General features: G+C 34.4%; 1 protein-coding gene across 2 annotated transcripts in view; it reads left to right on the plus strand.

The window, feature by feature from the left end:
- BAZ2B (bromodomain adjacent to zinc finger domain 2B) overlaps positions 1–13778 on the plus strand; it is a 364968-nt gene that overhangs the window by 109332 nt on the left and 241858 nt on the right. For both annotated transcript variants that reach the window (XM_045821942.1, XM_045821977.1), the window contains one exon: positions 265–628. The gene's annotated coding sequence lies outside the window, so the exon portion shown is untranslated. The remainder of the gene's footprint in view (positions 1–264; positions 629–13778) is intronic.

Raw genomic sequence — 13778 nt, forward strand, 5'->3', positions numbered from 1 at the left:
AATGCTCCCTTTCTCCAGTTATGTGTTTGAAAAATTCCATTTTCAATCTTATTTTCTGTCTTATCTACTTTTAAAAGCAAAACAAAACATTTAAGTTTAACTTTTTCCTGGGACCAGGAACGGTGCAAACTCAAAGCTACAGTATTCTTGGGAGGAAGAAGCAACCCCCTCCCCTCCCTTGGCTCCTTTAGGAGCTGATAGGTCATTTATTATTGGAACTGAAATGGTATAAACAATTCTCTCTCTTTTTTCCCTTGTTAACAGCAACTTTCATTGTTAGAGAGAGGAGAGAGAGAGAAGCCTTGTTGGTTGACGTCACTTGGTTCATGAAGCCTTCGCCTAGAAGTGAAGCTGCTGAACAAACCTTGAGAAGAATCATCTCCTGCTTCAATCGGCTGCTGGATAGGAACTAATCAGAGAGAGAGAGAGGCGGAAGACGGAGACGGAGAAGGAGGGAGTCCAGGGCTTTCCCGATCACAAATCTCACCTCCCCTCCAACTCTGTACTTTTCTTGCAAAAATAGTAATAGGAATAAGGAGGTGTTGGGCTTTCCAAAAACAAAAATCGTAACCTTCATCTGGGGAAGGCAAAAATCCCATCCACTGCAACTCTCAGTTCGAAAGTAAAGGTGAGTTAAAAATCCTCGGGTGTGAGGGGTGCGGGCGAAAATGAAAATTCCAAATGTTAAAAAGCTGGTTGAATCAGAAAAGGAGAAACTACGCTCCTGCGAGCTGGGAAGACTCGGAGTTGCTATCTCGAGGCGCTCGCCCTGCCCGACCTGCTCGCCCTGCCGCGGCTGTTTACTCTCGCCGGTCGGTGTGTCTCTTTGTTGTGCTGGCTGCAAGGCTGGGGTGGTGCTCGGGGTCCCGAGTGGAGTTTGGGGGAGGGGGGCGCAGGATGCGGAGATGCGCCGTCCTGGGTGGGAGGTGGGGGGGGTGAGGTCTCAGGCGAATGTAAACTTTATTCCTAGCTGTCGGTGCGGGACTTCGGTCCAGCAGGGCCTCGGGCCGTGCCTCCCCAGCGCCGGCAGACGCTGCCACCAGGAGTCTGCCTCCTTTGTGCCGGCCTCCCTGCCCCGCCGCCTGGCTTCGCGTCTCTTTCTTCCTTCGGCTTCCAGCACTCAGGTCGCCGCCAACAGTTTTGCTTCGTAGAAAAAAAAAAAAATCTCTGGCACAGCTGAGATCGCTGTTCCTACCCTGGTGTATCCACTGCTCCCCCTTCTCGCCTGGGTAGTTTCAAGATTACCCCCCCACCACCCCCTCCGCCTGCTGCTGCCCTTTTTTGCCTCCGCCCCCTCTTTCCTCCAGGACTGATTAGCTGCTCCTGCCTTCCCGCAATTCGGGCCTCTTTTGCTCTTGCCCTGCACAGCTTGGACCTCTAGAGTTTACATTAAATGGGGTGGGAGGGGAGACTGGGAAAAATACCTGGGACGATCTATATGTCACTACACACAGGGTTAGAGAAGCAAAGCTGTTACTACAGTAATGTCTGTCTCAGAGCAGTCCTACCCCGGGAGCAACCGCCAGCTCTCAACTCTTCCTCGCTCTTTTAATTCTGTCTCCCCCCTCCCCCCCTTTTCCCTTTCCAGGCTCCCTTCCCCTTAAAGTAGTTCCACGAACACGAGAATTGGGACTTGGGAAAGGAAGGAAATGTTTGGAGAGTCAGAGTTGTCCCTGCAGTTTAGGAGATTTTCTCTTTTCTTGCTCTGTGTATTTATCTTTTGTGTGTTGCTTCCTTATAAAGGGAGAAGCAGCTGCAGTCGTTGGCCGAGTTGTTGAAATTTATCCCTTTGTGTATATTACAATATCCTCCATTTTTTTCCCCCTCTGCCCTCTAAACAACAAGCGTTTCGCCATCTTGGGCAATTTTTATTCCCAAGTCTCTCTCCTTTTTATTTTTGAGAAAGGGAAAGAAGTCTTACAAAGGCAGAAAGTGTGTCTGCATAAGACTTGAAGTTTAGGGAATGTTCAGGGGGCTCAGTGACGTCATGTAAACTTTATCGAGAAATTGTCCCTAGAGTAAATTTGTCTCTTTTTTTCCTGTGTTTTAAAGGACCATATAACTTACTGGTTAACGATAACTTGCGCTATTTTTGTGTCCTGCTCTCAAAATGAACCCGCAACATCTACACATTTTATGCTTTGGTAACAGGTGGAAAATTATGTGCAAAAAAATGGTATAAACTTTTATAGTGTCATTTGGTATACATTTACCTTTTGTCTGCATGCTTTTTATTCTTTGAGGGTTTCAAATGTTATTTTTAATCAGTGTATTCCCTTTTTTATTTACTTAACTCTGCTGTGGATTTTTCTGTAGTCAGCTTTATTAATATTTAGCTATGCTTATTTTAGATTACCTAGATTCCCTTTTGTAATTAAATGTTCCATTTTATACATAGTTGTTTATATTTCGAAAATATATAAAAACTATTGAAAATACTTGGAAAAACTGGATACTTTAAAATTTTAGTAGCAGATAGAAAGTCAAGTGATTGGCGAAAATGTGGTTAGTATTTAAAAAGGCAGAATTGATTTTAAAGTCTATTTTATAACCTCAAGCTGTAAGTTCTGTCAGCCATTATGAAAAGATAAACAGTAAAAACTAGTGTTTAAATTTTCTTGTCTAAAACAGTTTTTCACCTCACTACAGTTTAGTTGGTCACATGACCAAACTTAATGATACACTGACTGGTATATAAATAAGAGGCCCTGTAAATTGAATGGGAAAGTGGGAATCTCTCCTGTATCATTTGCAGTCAGCATATTTACTTCTCTTCTAACAAGGGCATGAAACTGTCTGTATTTAATTTGCATTCTCTTTGTCTTCTGGGTTGGGGGAAAAACATTGACTACAATTAACTCAAAAAATAAAGCATTAATAGAAACAATTCTGAATATATTGAAAAAGGTTTGTCTAAGGCATAAAAACTTGTATGTGGTATGTTTTTGTCTCTAGCGGTCTTCTTTGGTGTTATCTGCTATGGTTTTTATCTAGGAATTTGCTTTATGTAAAATGCTATATAGAAAGCTTGACTGAATTGAATGTCTGCCATTTATGTGAATTGTAGATAGGTAAAAAATGTTTAAATAGTTAAAAGCACATAGAACAGATGGTTCTAAATTATACATGCAACAAAGGACTAGAAGATTTGGCAGATTATAAATGGCAAGCAGGAGAGGATAAGCAGTTTAAGAAAATGGTAGTTAAGTACATTTGATGTCTCACACCTATTGTAAACATTATACACATTGTTACTGTGCTGCATAATCAATAATTTGGAGAACATTGAGGTACTTACAAGCTTCAATAGGAAAAAGTAAGATTTTACAAATTTTTGAAATGAATGGTTGAATATAAAATTATTTTAAGCCTATGAAGACAAGTAAGTTTGTGTTTATGAAATTACATTATATGTATTAAAAATAAGAAGTTATGAGAACTTAATACATTTGGAGAGAAGTAGGTGCATATTTTAAAATCCAGAGAATAGTATCTTTACTATTTTCATATGTTAAACTAGTATTGAAGTATATAACACATTTACTGTTTCAAACACTACTGAAAAATATTTTTAGACAGCTCAGTCTTGGAAATGCATTTATTAGAATTTGCTGTTGACATAATTTACTAAATACTTATTAAATGAAGGATATATTTTAGTAATTTAGAGTTTTGTGCGTAACAATAATGATTTTACTTGGTGAATGTAGTTTACTCTCAATTTTTAAATATGTAAAGATTTTTATGTAGTTTTTGCCTTTGTAGAAGAATGTGAATATTTATATTTAGCATTTTCAAGAGATATAGAGTAATTTAAAGTATTCAACTTGGCAGAAATTTGTTTTTATTTTTATAAGCTATTTATTTAAAATGCATATAAGACTGTAATGGGAACCCTGGAATTTTAATTCTGTTGCCCTTTCTCCTATTTCTTTGTTTGCATGTTTATTATAGAACTACAGTGTAAAGGAGCAGATGTTTTGCCAAACATCCTGATGTGTTGCTTTTTCTTATGGGAGTGCATAACTGTTCCTTCTGATGCATCAACTTGACAGCTGGTTGATTTCATGGAGCTGCTAAGAAGCCATTAGTGGTGTCATTGAATTGAAACAGAACAGTCACTCCCAGCTTGAACTGCAATTGTTAATGTCTTTGTTGCTACTTTTGTGTTACTATACAAGATGTAGGATATCACAGTTGCATGAAAGTTCATGTTTTCTGTCTTATCTCCTTGAATTAGTGAAAGTATGTATTAGAACTTGATTACCTTTAGGTTTAAAGATTTCTCAAAAAGACTTTAAGTTATAGTTTCTGAGGCCTTTTGACCTAGTCCTAGCTAAAACTAGCAAAATAAGATATGATTTATCACAAACTGAAGTAGTGTGGTGATTTTGACTCAGATGAAATTATACCATCAAGAAAGTTTAACATGGTATCCTGAAGTATTAATTAAAATAGTTAGATCTATTTTAAGAGTTTTTTAATTATAAAGTTAAATATTTTATACCATAAGGTCTTTAAAATATTGTGTTTTATTTAATGTTTACTAATTTGATTAAATATTTCTTTAAACTTTTGTTGCAGAAGGTAATCAGAAAAGAATTATTGAGGAAATGGGCAGCTTTGTGTTTAATTTTCTTCATAAGGTGGTGAAGATATTAAAGAATCATTTAATTTTAAAATTGAAATCATTTTTATTGCATTAACAACTTCTCTTGATAGTTTGACCTATCAAACTGTGGTAATAATACGGCATCAGATCATTCCATTGGTGCCTAAGCATGTTCTACTTTTTCTAATTATTTGCTGCCCTTATTTTTTTTTTTCTTGGTGGGAGAAGAGACAGGAAGGAGGAAAGAGGAAGAACCATGATACTCCCAACAGGGGAAAAAAAACACATTTAAAAAAAAATTGTGTATAAAAGCCTTAGGATCATAAGTTTAAGGATATAATGTAGCTTATCACTCTTTTAAGAGGTTTTTCTAGTCCAAATATTTATTGATTTTTAATTTTTAAATCATAAATATGTTATGCATTTAAATAGTTTTCTAAAGATGATAAAATTTTTATAATTTCAAAAAAGATTTGCATTTATAATACTTAAAATGTGAAATTGAAGATTAGAGTATCTAATTTGCTGAGTTAAATCCCATTAAAAGGACTTAATGTACAATATAAACAAATTTTAAACACTTATCATACATTGTTGAGTGATGCCAGGACTAATTTCCTGAAATCATAAGTCTGTACATCATATATTACTGAAACTAAATATCTCAATATAAAACTGAGATTTACATTGAAGTAATATGCTTTCTCCACCCTTTTATATAATAGCCATAAAGTTCCTTAAAACGAAAACCGTTACCTTAGCCTATGATAAAATTGTTAAGAAATGTATTACTCATATTTGTATCAAGGCAGATAATCATATGAACTAAATTGTGGTAAATTGAGCTATACATTAAATGTAAGCTTTTTTAAAAAAAGAATCTCAATGCTTAGCTTACTTTTAGAGATAATATTGTTTTAATTGTAGTGCAAATAAGTATCCCATAATTTAAGTAGAAATTTTTTCTTACTGGGTTTCTTAAAGAAGGGGAAGTACTGATCACAAGAGTCATAAAAAGTTTAAACTTTAATTCATAAGTATTTAATTCATATAACTTTGACATATTAGGCAATAAGTATATTTAATTTACAGTTATATATGGAATTATACAACATCTTTGCTGAAGGAAAAATAAAATGAATTTACGTGATTTTTAAATCAGTTTCGAATCTTACCTGATTTGTGACAAGTCAGTACAATTTGAGATATAAAATATTTAGTAGTCCTGATATTTGTGAGTTTTTAGAGATTGAGTTTTTAAAATGAATAGGTTTCTGTAAGAATGTGAAGTGAAAGTATAGTTTTTATCTCACATATTTCAATATTTACTGGGCAAGACAGGGTATTTTCAATTTGTTCCTTAAAATAAATTAATGCTTTTAAAATAGTATTTTTTTAATAAATGAAATTTGGCTTGTACTTAGGTTTTTGAATGCCTTTTTTTCAAAGTAAAAATTGTTAGCAATGCTACTAATAATGAAAGTTATAGATAAGAAACTTTACTAATTTTGTGTCTTCACATGTATGCATGTGTATATTGGGAAAAATGAGTATTTGGTTTGAAGATACCATTGCATTGGTACTTAAGCTATGTGTAGACATAATTGTGTGTTTTTCCTCTGTTTTCTCCTCTTAACACTTTTCCACAAGCATGCACTCATTAATCAAAGACAGTGCACTCCTGCTGAGGGCAGAGAGGTTCATCAAATTGGCAGTCAGTTTGGTGTAAAGAAGGGTGTACTGAAGCTCTTAACTCACTGGGACATAAATAAATCTAAGGTCTTTGTATGCAAACCCTGGAGGTTAATACTGTATAATTCAATATCCTGTCTTTGTTTTTATGATTGATGTTTTTAAATGTTCCAGGCTCGATGCAAGTCGTCTAGTAGGTCAGTTCTGACAATCTGATTGGCTGAAATAAGAAAGCATTATGGTGTCAAGACTTTGAGTATGCTGCAGAGATTTTGATTTTTTTTTTCCTACGAGATCATTGTCATATTGCCTGAGCTGTTATAGGAATGTACCAATGATTGACATCCCCTGCTGTGATAATGGACCCAGTGCATGAAATGCCAATAGTTTGGTCCTATTTGTTCCGAAGCTTACTGCTATTTGTATCTTTAACAGAGCTAACATGTAGAACAAGCAAAACTACTGGGATTTCTCTGTAGAAATAGTGCTGGGATTTGGCTTTAACATGAATTGGTTGCATATTCATAATTTAAGAACAGCTGGTTACAGCAAGCACATAGTCATTTGCAAGCTATTATAAACCATTCCACTCACACATGGAGCCTGTGCTTGGTGGAATTTTTTTTTTATTGATCTACCTGCATTTAAAATCTGGTCACCGCTGCTACAGAAGCTCTTTATTTTAGCTGTGTTTGCAACATAGAACAGCTTCAATTTTAAATATTTAAACTAAATGCTGAATAAAATGAAGAAGCTTTTAAGGAACCAAGTGTAAAAAGGTCAATAATGTATTACCCATCATATATCTCATCTTTGCCAAAATAAAACCTAGATTACATAGCCATTGTAATTTTTGGACAATTATGGACAAAATCATAAAACATGATTTTGTCCAAAATCATAAAACATGATTTTGTCCAAAATCATAAAACATGATTTTGTCCAAAATCATAAAACATGATTTTGTCCATAAATAACTGAATTAGCTTTGATTTGAAAGTATTGTTAATTATATTCTATTAGTTATGTATAGTTTTAGGACACAACACAAGCAATAGATTGTGATTGATTAGCCTGTAAAAAATTCTAATATGCAGAAAAGTGACTACTACTAGCTTATGAGTGCCATAGGCAAAATAGACATCATAATTGGATTAGAATAATGCCAAACCTAAAACTAGAAAGATGTTCTTAATTTTTTAGAAGAAATCTTAATGAGAAGGCTCTTCTGGTTTGGGTCATTTCTGGAATATGAAGTACAGCTGTGCTCTTACAGTGTTTAAATGATAATATCTAAACTAGTCCAGCTGTGAGAGCTTCCTGTATGTTGTGCGGCATAGGATGAAAAGTAGAAGGAAAACCTCTCCATCCCAGGCTTTCAGTGAGAACAGTGAGAGGAGAAAAGTTAAATGTGATTCCAGATATCCTTGTGGCAATCACAGGGAGCTGTAGCTCTGCCTTGATTTGTGTATGTTAAAATGAGTGGATACCTGAGTGATTTATAATGATGGTGATTATGCTGAGCTTTCCACACAACATAGTGTTAGGTTCGCATGTGCATACATGTGTTTGTCCCCACACTAGATGATGAAGTAGCTTTCAGTACTTCAAGGTTGAGTACCAGTCCTAAGAGTACATTTTACTCTTTCTTGGCTTCACAAATGGCTGGCTATGTTGGTAATATAACAGAATATATGGCCAAATTTAATCTACCTGATAGTAGGCTGCACTTTTTTTCCTAAATAATAAATTCAAAGGTTATTAAAGGACGATGTGTTACCTTTTAGCTCTGAGTTGCATAGGATTATAACTTTATATATATAGTTAACTTGCTATTATCAAGGTTAAATTAGTCATTTTGTGAATTATTCTATGCGCTTTTTCTCTGCCTTCAGCTATTGTCATCTCATCACAGAATAAGATGAGGAAATAAAAAAAAGTAAAATTCAAATAAATCTAGTTTCCCTTCCTCCCTAACTTCTTGATGGATCAGATGGAGGAAAGACATTAGATGTTCACCAAAATGAAGGTTTGAGATTTGTTTGAGATTATTATATTTAGAATAAAAAGGAATATGAGGTAATAGACTCAGTTTTAAAAGTACTAGTAACCCAACCAAACAGTAGACAGTTTAGCTATTCCTTGAAAAATGAAGTCACTCAACTAATGACAATCACAGGAGAATCACAGGTATTTGATACTCATTCAGTACTAATTAAAGAGGAAAAGGGGGCCAGCTTCCTTTATTCAACAAGTTAGTACTGAGTGCTGTCTTCAAGCTTACTCTTGGAGAGCTGTGGATAAAAGTTTGTGAAAGCTCAGACTAGGGCACAGATGACTTCTGATTGGAATCATTAGAAAAGGCTCTTTGGTTTAAGAAGCATTGAATTAGACCAAGAAGAATGAGTAAATTGAATATTCGGAGATCAGGAAGAAAGGATCCAACAACAGACACTGTGAGTCCCCTGTATGACAAATAAATTAAGGCCAGCGCTAATGGGCATCGGGAGTGGTTGTGGTTCTGCAGCCTTTTTTGAGGTCACTCCATTTCACACCACTTCTAGAAGGAAAAGAAAATGTTATGGGATCCTTTTTTCCTTCATAGCTTTCAAAATTGACTGCTTGGCTTTTTCTGGAAAATGTGAGTTAATCAGTTTCAGATTATCCATTTCATAGGCTTTTTGCTTGTGAAGGCCCTTTCTGGTCAGAGTTATTCAAATGGTGTGTTTCATGTGGGATTATGCAGAATCACTCCCCTTTTCTTCCTTTTCCTGTGCTTTTGTAAATGGTTTTTCTTAAACTCTAATGCATGGTCACACCTGTTAACAACATTGAGCAGGGAGACTATCACCTCTGTTTTTCTGATTTGGTGGTAAGGAACTAGCTTTCCAAGGAAATTTGATGGTGACTGACTCAAAAAACTTACTTTTTTTTCCCATTTCCTTTGGATGAATGAAGATAGTAATAATAGTAATAGTAATAACAATAATAGCAATAATAGTAATATTCTTAAGGACAAAAACCAAAAAAATGTGTAGTCTCTACTTTTAATTACATTAGTCCTGAGTTGCACTAAAAATAGAGAGTATGAAAAGGAAGGATTTGCTGGGGGTGGGTTGGGGAAGAGGGTATAAGGGGACTAAATGGTAATGGAAAAAAATACAATAAAATTTTTTTAAAAAAAGAAAAGGAAGGATTAAAAAATTCAAATACAAGGTCTTAATTTTTAGTGGTTAGTCTTTTTCTAACTATTACTGATGCACTAAGATAATGGAATGTGTCTAATTTTCCTTATTTGCTGTATTGTGATGAACATTTACTTGCAAGAGATGTTAAGAAGAAAACCTTAAAACTTTTACCTTAATTATGTCACATGATGATTTTTTTGTATTTTGTATGATGATTTTTGAGGTAAATGAAAGGTGGAAACGAATGGAAACAGAACGCTATGTAGCCTCTGAGTTTAGAAAGGAGCCATAGTTATTTATATCTTTTCCAGTTTCTATGATGACATGGTTGTTGAAACATACTTCTGTACTTCCTTATAAAAAAGATTATTGACAGCATAAACCGTTATGGTGACATAAGAAGCAGAAAAAAGCCCATCATGAGGATCTGAAAAAATCAGAAAGAGCCTGTAAGGATGTGTTTCTCCTTTTTTGGGTTAGTGTAAAGGAATAGAGTCTGTGAGGCAACAGTAACTAACAGGTTGTGGGTCAAATCTCTCTTCTAAAAGAGGGGCTACGGCAGAGCTGTTGGAAGCATGGAAGTGTTGTTAGGAGGTGGGTAGAAACAAAAAAAAGAGATGAACAATTTTAATGAAGGTTTTTAAATAAGGTTAAGAGGAATGGAACATTGTTATATAATTAATTATCAAGATTTTTCTCCATTGTGGTCTCAGTATCTTAGCATTGAATTTCTTTGCATTGTCATTAATATTTTCTGCAAGCTTGTTGAGGAAATAACTCTATAATCATACCTTGGGGACTTGAAGTAGGAAGTTAAAGGGTTAGGGAAGGGCTGTGTAAACAGTAAACAGTTGGTTCCGGAAGAGAACATGTAGTAACTTTGGCAGGTTGGGTAAAAGCTCTCTTTCCCCTTCCCTCTCCAGAAAGTCTGTTCATAGGTGTGTGTGTGCCAAAGCTCATAAAAGAAAAGAATTTGTGTAAAGAATGTATAAATGCTTTTGTACTATGTGTGAAATAGGATAGAAGCAATGTATGCTCAGGAAAAAAAATTAATAGAATATGACCAGAATTTCCCAGTTTTTGTTTTTTAGCGAAGTGTTCTATGATATATAGTACCTTGAATTTGACCTTTTCATCTTAATGTGAGACACCTTTTGAAATAGGTCATTTTTTGTGACTCATTGCAAATATTTTATTCTTGGTAGCATTTGATGTGTTGCAGCTGAAGTCCAGAGGTACCAACTAAACTAATTACATGTATCTGGCATGTTTGTTTCTGTATTTGCAACCTTAGCATTTTACAAGTAAGCTAAAAATATTCTTTAGTTACCCATGGAAACAAATATAAAGCAGTTTTTAGTTTCTTATGTTTAGTACTTTTTGATGTGCTGATAGTCTTATATCAGACAGTAGTGTTAGTTAAATAAATTGATCATTCAAATGAGAACAAGAATCAGGTCAGCATCTATCTTAATAACTAGAAACAATTCAGCATGCCCAGAATAAAATACATGGCACTATAATATGCTCAAGTTCTTAATTTACTTAGAGAGAAAGGGTGTACATAGAGTGAAGCTTCATCTTTTGTGAATTTAACTCATGGAACTTCAGTTATTTATGTTAGAAAAATAACGGGATGGGGAAGGAAAACAATTTTAATAGTAATCAGTGAACTTCTGGTCTAGGTGGGTACATGAGTCAAGTGTGTTCTGTTCCTCAGTAGCTCTCACAGTGTGAGCATCTTACACTGAGTATGGTATGGCTGTTAGGTTTTAATATAAATATTTTTTTTGTGTATCATAGCTCCTAAATGCAGGCCAGCTATGGGTATTTGGAGCTTAATAAATGATAGCTGCTTTAATACTAGTAGTCAAACTGACTGTGTTGGATCTATTCAGAAACAGTATTATTTGTCTCCATTGTCATCCATGTCAAAGATAATATTTACTATATTTTATTTACCATCAATATATTTTAATACAATCTACTGACTACCCATACTCCCCCATCTCCCAACAATAAGAGTTTCTACTGTATATGAAGGTAGCATGGTTCAGGATAGTGCATATGCTTAAGTATTGCTATTGATATCCTCTAATGTAAAGAAAAAAAAAGGTTTGGAATTAAAGGGTTTCAAGGATTTGGTGAAACTTCAGTTGGGATTTAAGGGAGGTTGTAGATAACCACATCCTGAGCAAAGAAGAGGATGGAAGGAAATCTACCTAAAATTTGTTTGAAAATAATGAGAGACATAGTTAGAAAGGGAAATTTGGGTCAGCTAATAGATTTTTAAGCAGAGATGTGACATGATTAAAAAGTTGTTTTAGAAAGACAGAGTTAGAAGAAATCTGTTAAATGGAAAGCAAGACTAGTGCTTACTGCAGAAATTGTCAGATGTTAATGACTAGACTAACAGCGATGTGAATGGGCAGAAGGATAAATATGAGGTACATAATAATTTAAAGGAATGAGGTTGAACTAGTTTGGGGAGGTAGGAGATTGTATTATCTTATGCGCAAATCTATTTTGTATGGTTATTACAATTATTTCATGAGTTGAACAATTATATCCTCCTTTTCAGATGATGCAAGTGAGAACTAGAGAGATTGGCTGTGGCTTACCGCTTGTAGTTAGATATTCTTTCTAACACATCATGCAATGTCAGGATGAGTTTAGCCTAAGACACACTCTCATATGTTTTTTTAAAACCCTTCTACTTGCTTCCTGGTATATCAAATTATATATGGATGAGTAATCATATCCAGTTAGCCTCATATTTTTTGTTTGAGTGCATTGTTCTGTATATGCCTACACCACTGCCAAACATCAGTTTCTGAAAACCACTAGGAGACCAGAGGCAGCATGTTTGAAACATATTACAGACAGAGCATACTTGAGTATAGAATTTCATGACTCCATGATTCTGCACCTGATGTACTCTGTATGCAGTTCTTATTTCCTCTGTTTTTGCTTGGTAAAATCTGCTTATTTCTAATGCCATTGTGAAGAGTTACTTTTTTTGAAATCTTCCCAACTCTCTACCTCCATACAGGGTCATCTGATTCTTTTCTCTGTTCCAGTAGAATAATAGTGGAGTGCATGGTTGTGCATGTAGGTAGACTGATTGATTCCTTCCCTTTACTTTTATAAATAATGCTTCAATGAACATTTTAATGCATACTGCTTTTATATGTTGTTGTTTGACATTATTCCATAGGATAGATTCCCAGAAATGCAGTTTTACTGGGTAAAGGACTTAGGATACTTTAAAGCTCTCAATATATGTATTGTGAACTTGTGTGTATTATTTATATATGTATTATGTATTTTGAAAGAATTATATGGATTTATATCTCACTAAAATATATACATTTTACCATACTTTCGTTGCATTGGGTATATTCATCATTTTTAGTTCTTGCCAATTCCACTGCAAAAAATTGTATCTTATTTAATCTGCACTTCTGTGACTGATTTTAGTAAACTTTTTTCAGTGTTTTAACCTGTTATATTTCTTTTTTGTTATGTCTTTGACATTTGTCTGTTATTGCACTGAAATCTTAATATATATGCTACTTATAAATTCTTCTAAGTATTAATATTATGCTTTTATTACATTCACTATAGTTATTTTGCATTTTAACACTGCTTTTTATTTACAGAAATGTGGAAATTAACATATAAGTTCCTTAGACTTTTAAAAAGATTTTCTTTCTATTTTTAAGATGAAAAAGTTTCTTCCTCATCAGAGTTTTTATAGTCACTTCTTATGTACCTGTATTTTTCATACTATAAGATGCACCCCCTCCCCTGAATTTGAGAGGAAAAGCGGGGTGCATCTTATAGTCTGAATGTAGCTTAGCTGGCTGGTAAATGTAGTTTATATTTACATTGATGAAATGTTATGTTATGTGTGTTATTCAATATTTTACCACATTTTTTGCTTCAAAATTTTTGTTTCCTATTTTCCTCCTCTAAAACCTAGGTGTGTCTTATGGTCTGGTGTGTCTTATAGTCCTAAAAATATGGTATATATTTTTTGACATGTGATTTTTTTTCCTATGCCTTTTTGCTAGTAAAACTCTTCTTTAATGCCCATGTTAAGGCCCAGCTTCTCATCTGCACTTGCTATCTGTATCACATTTTCATTTGTATACTGTAAAATCTATTATAGGGTATGTTATCTAACCAGTGATCAACTTTTTAAAGCACTGTCAATTTTTTGTTGTTTTGTTACTACCTCTTGTAACATGAAACACTTAGATGTTGATGGTTTTTAATATTTG

This window comes from Phyllostomus hastatus, unplaced genomic scaffold (assembly GCF_019186645.2).
Source record: "Phyllostomus hastatus isolate PE091 unplaced genomic scaffold, TTU_PhHast_1.1 phas_contig_1, whole genome shotgun sequence".
Classification (NCBI taxonomy): domain Eukaryota; kingdom Metazoa; phylum Chordata; class Mammalia; order Chiroptera; family Phyllostomidae; genus Phyllostomus; species Phyllostomus hastatus.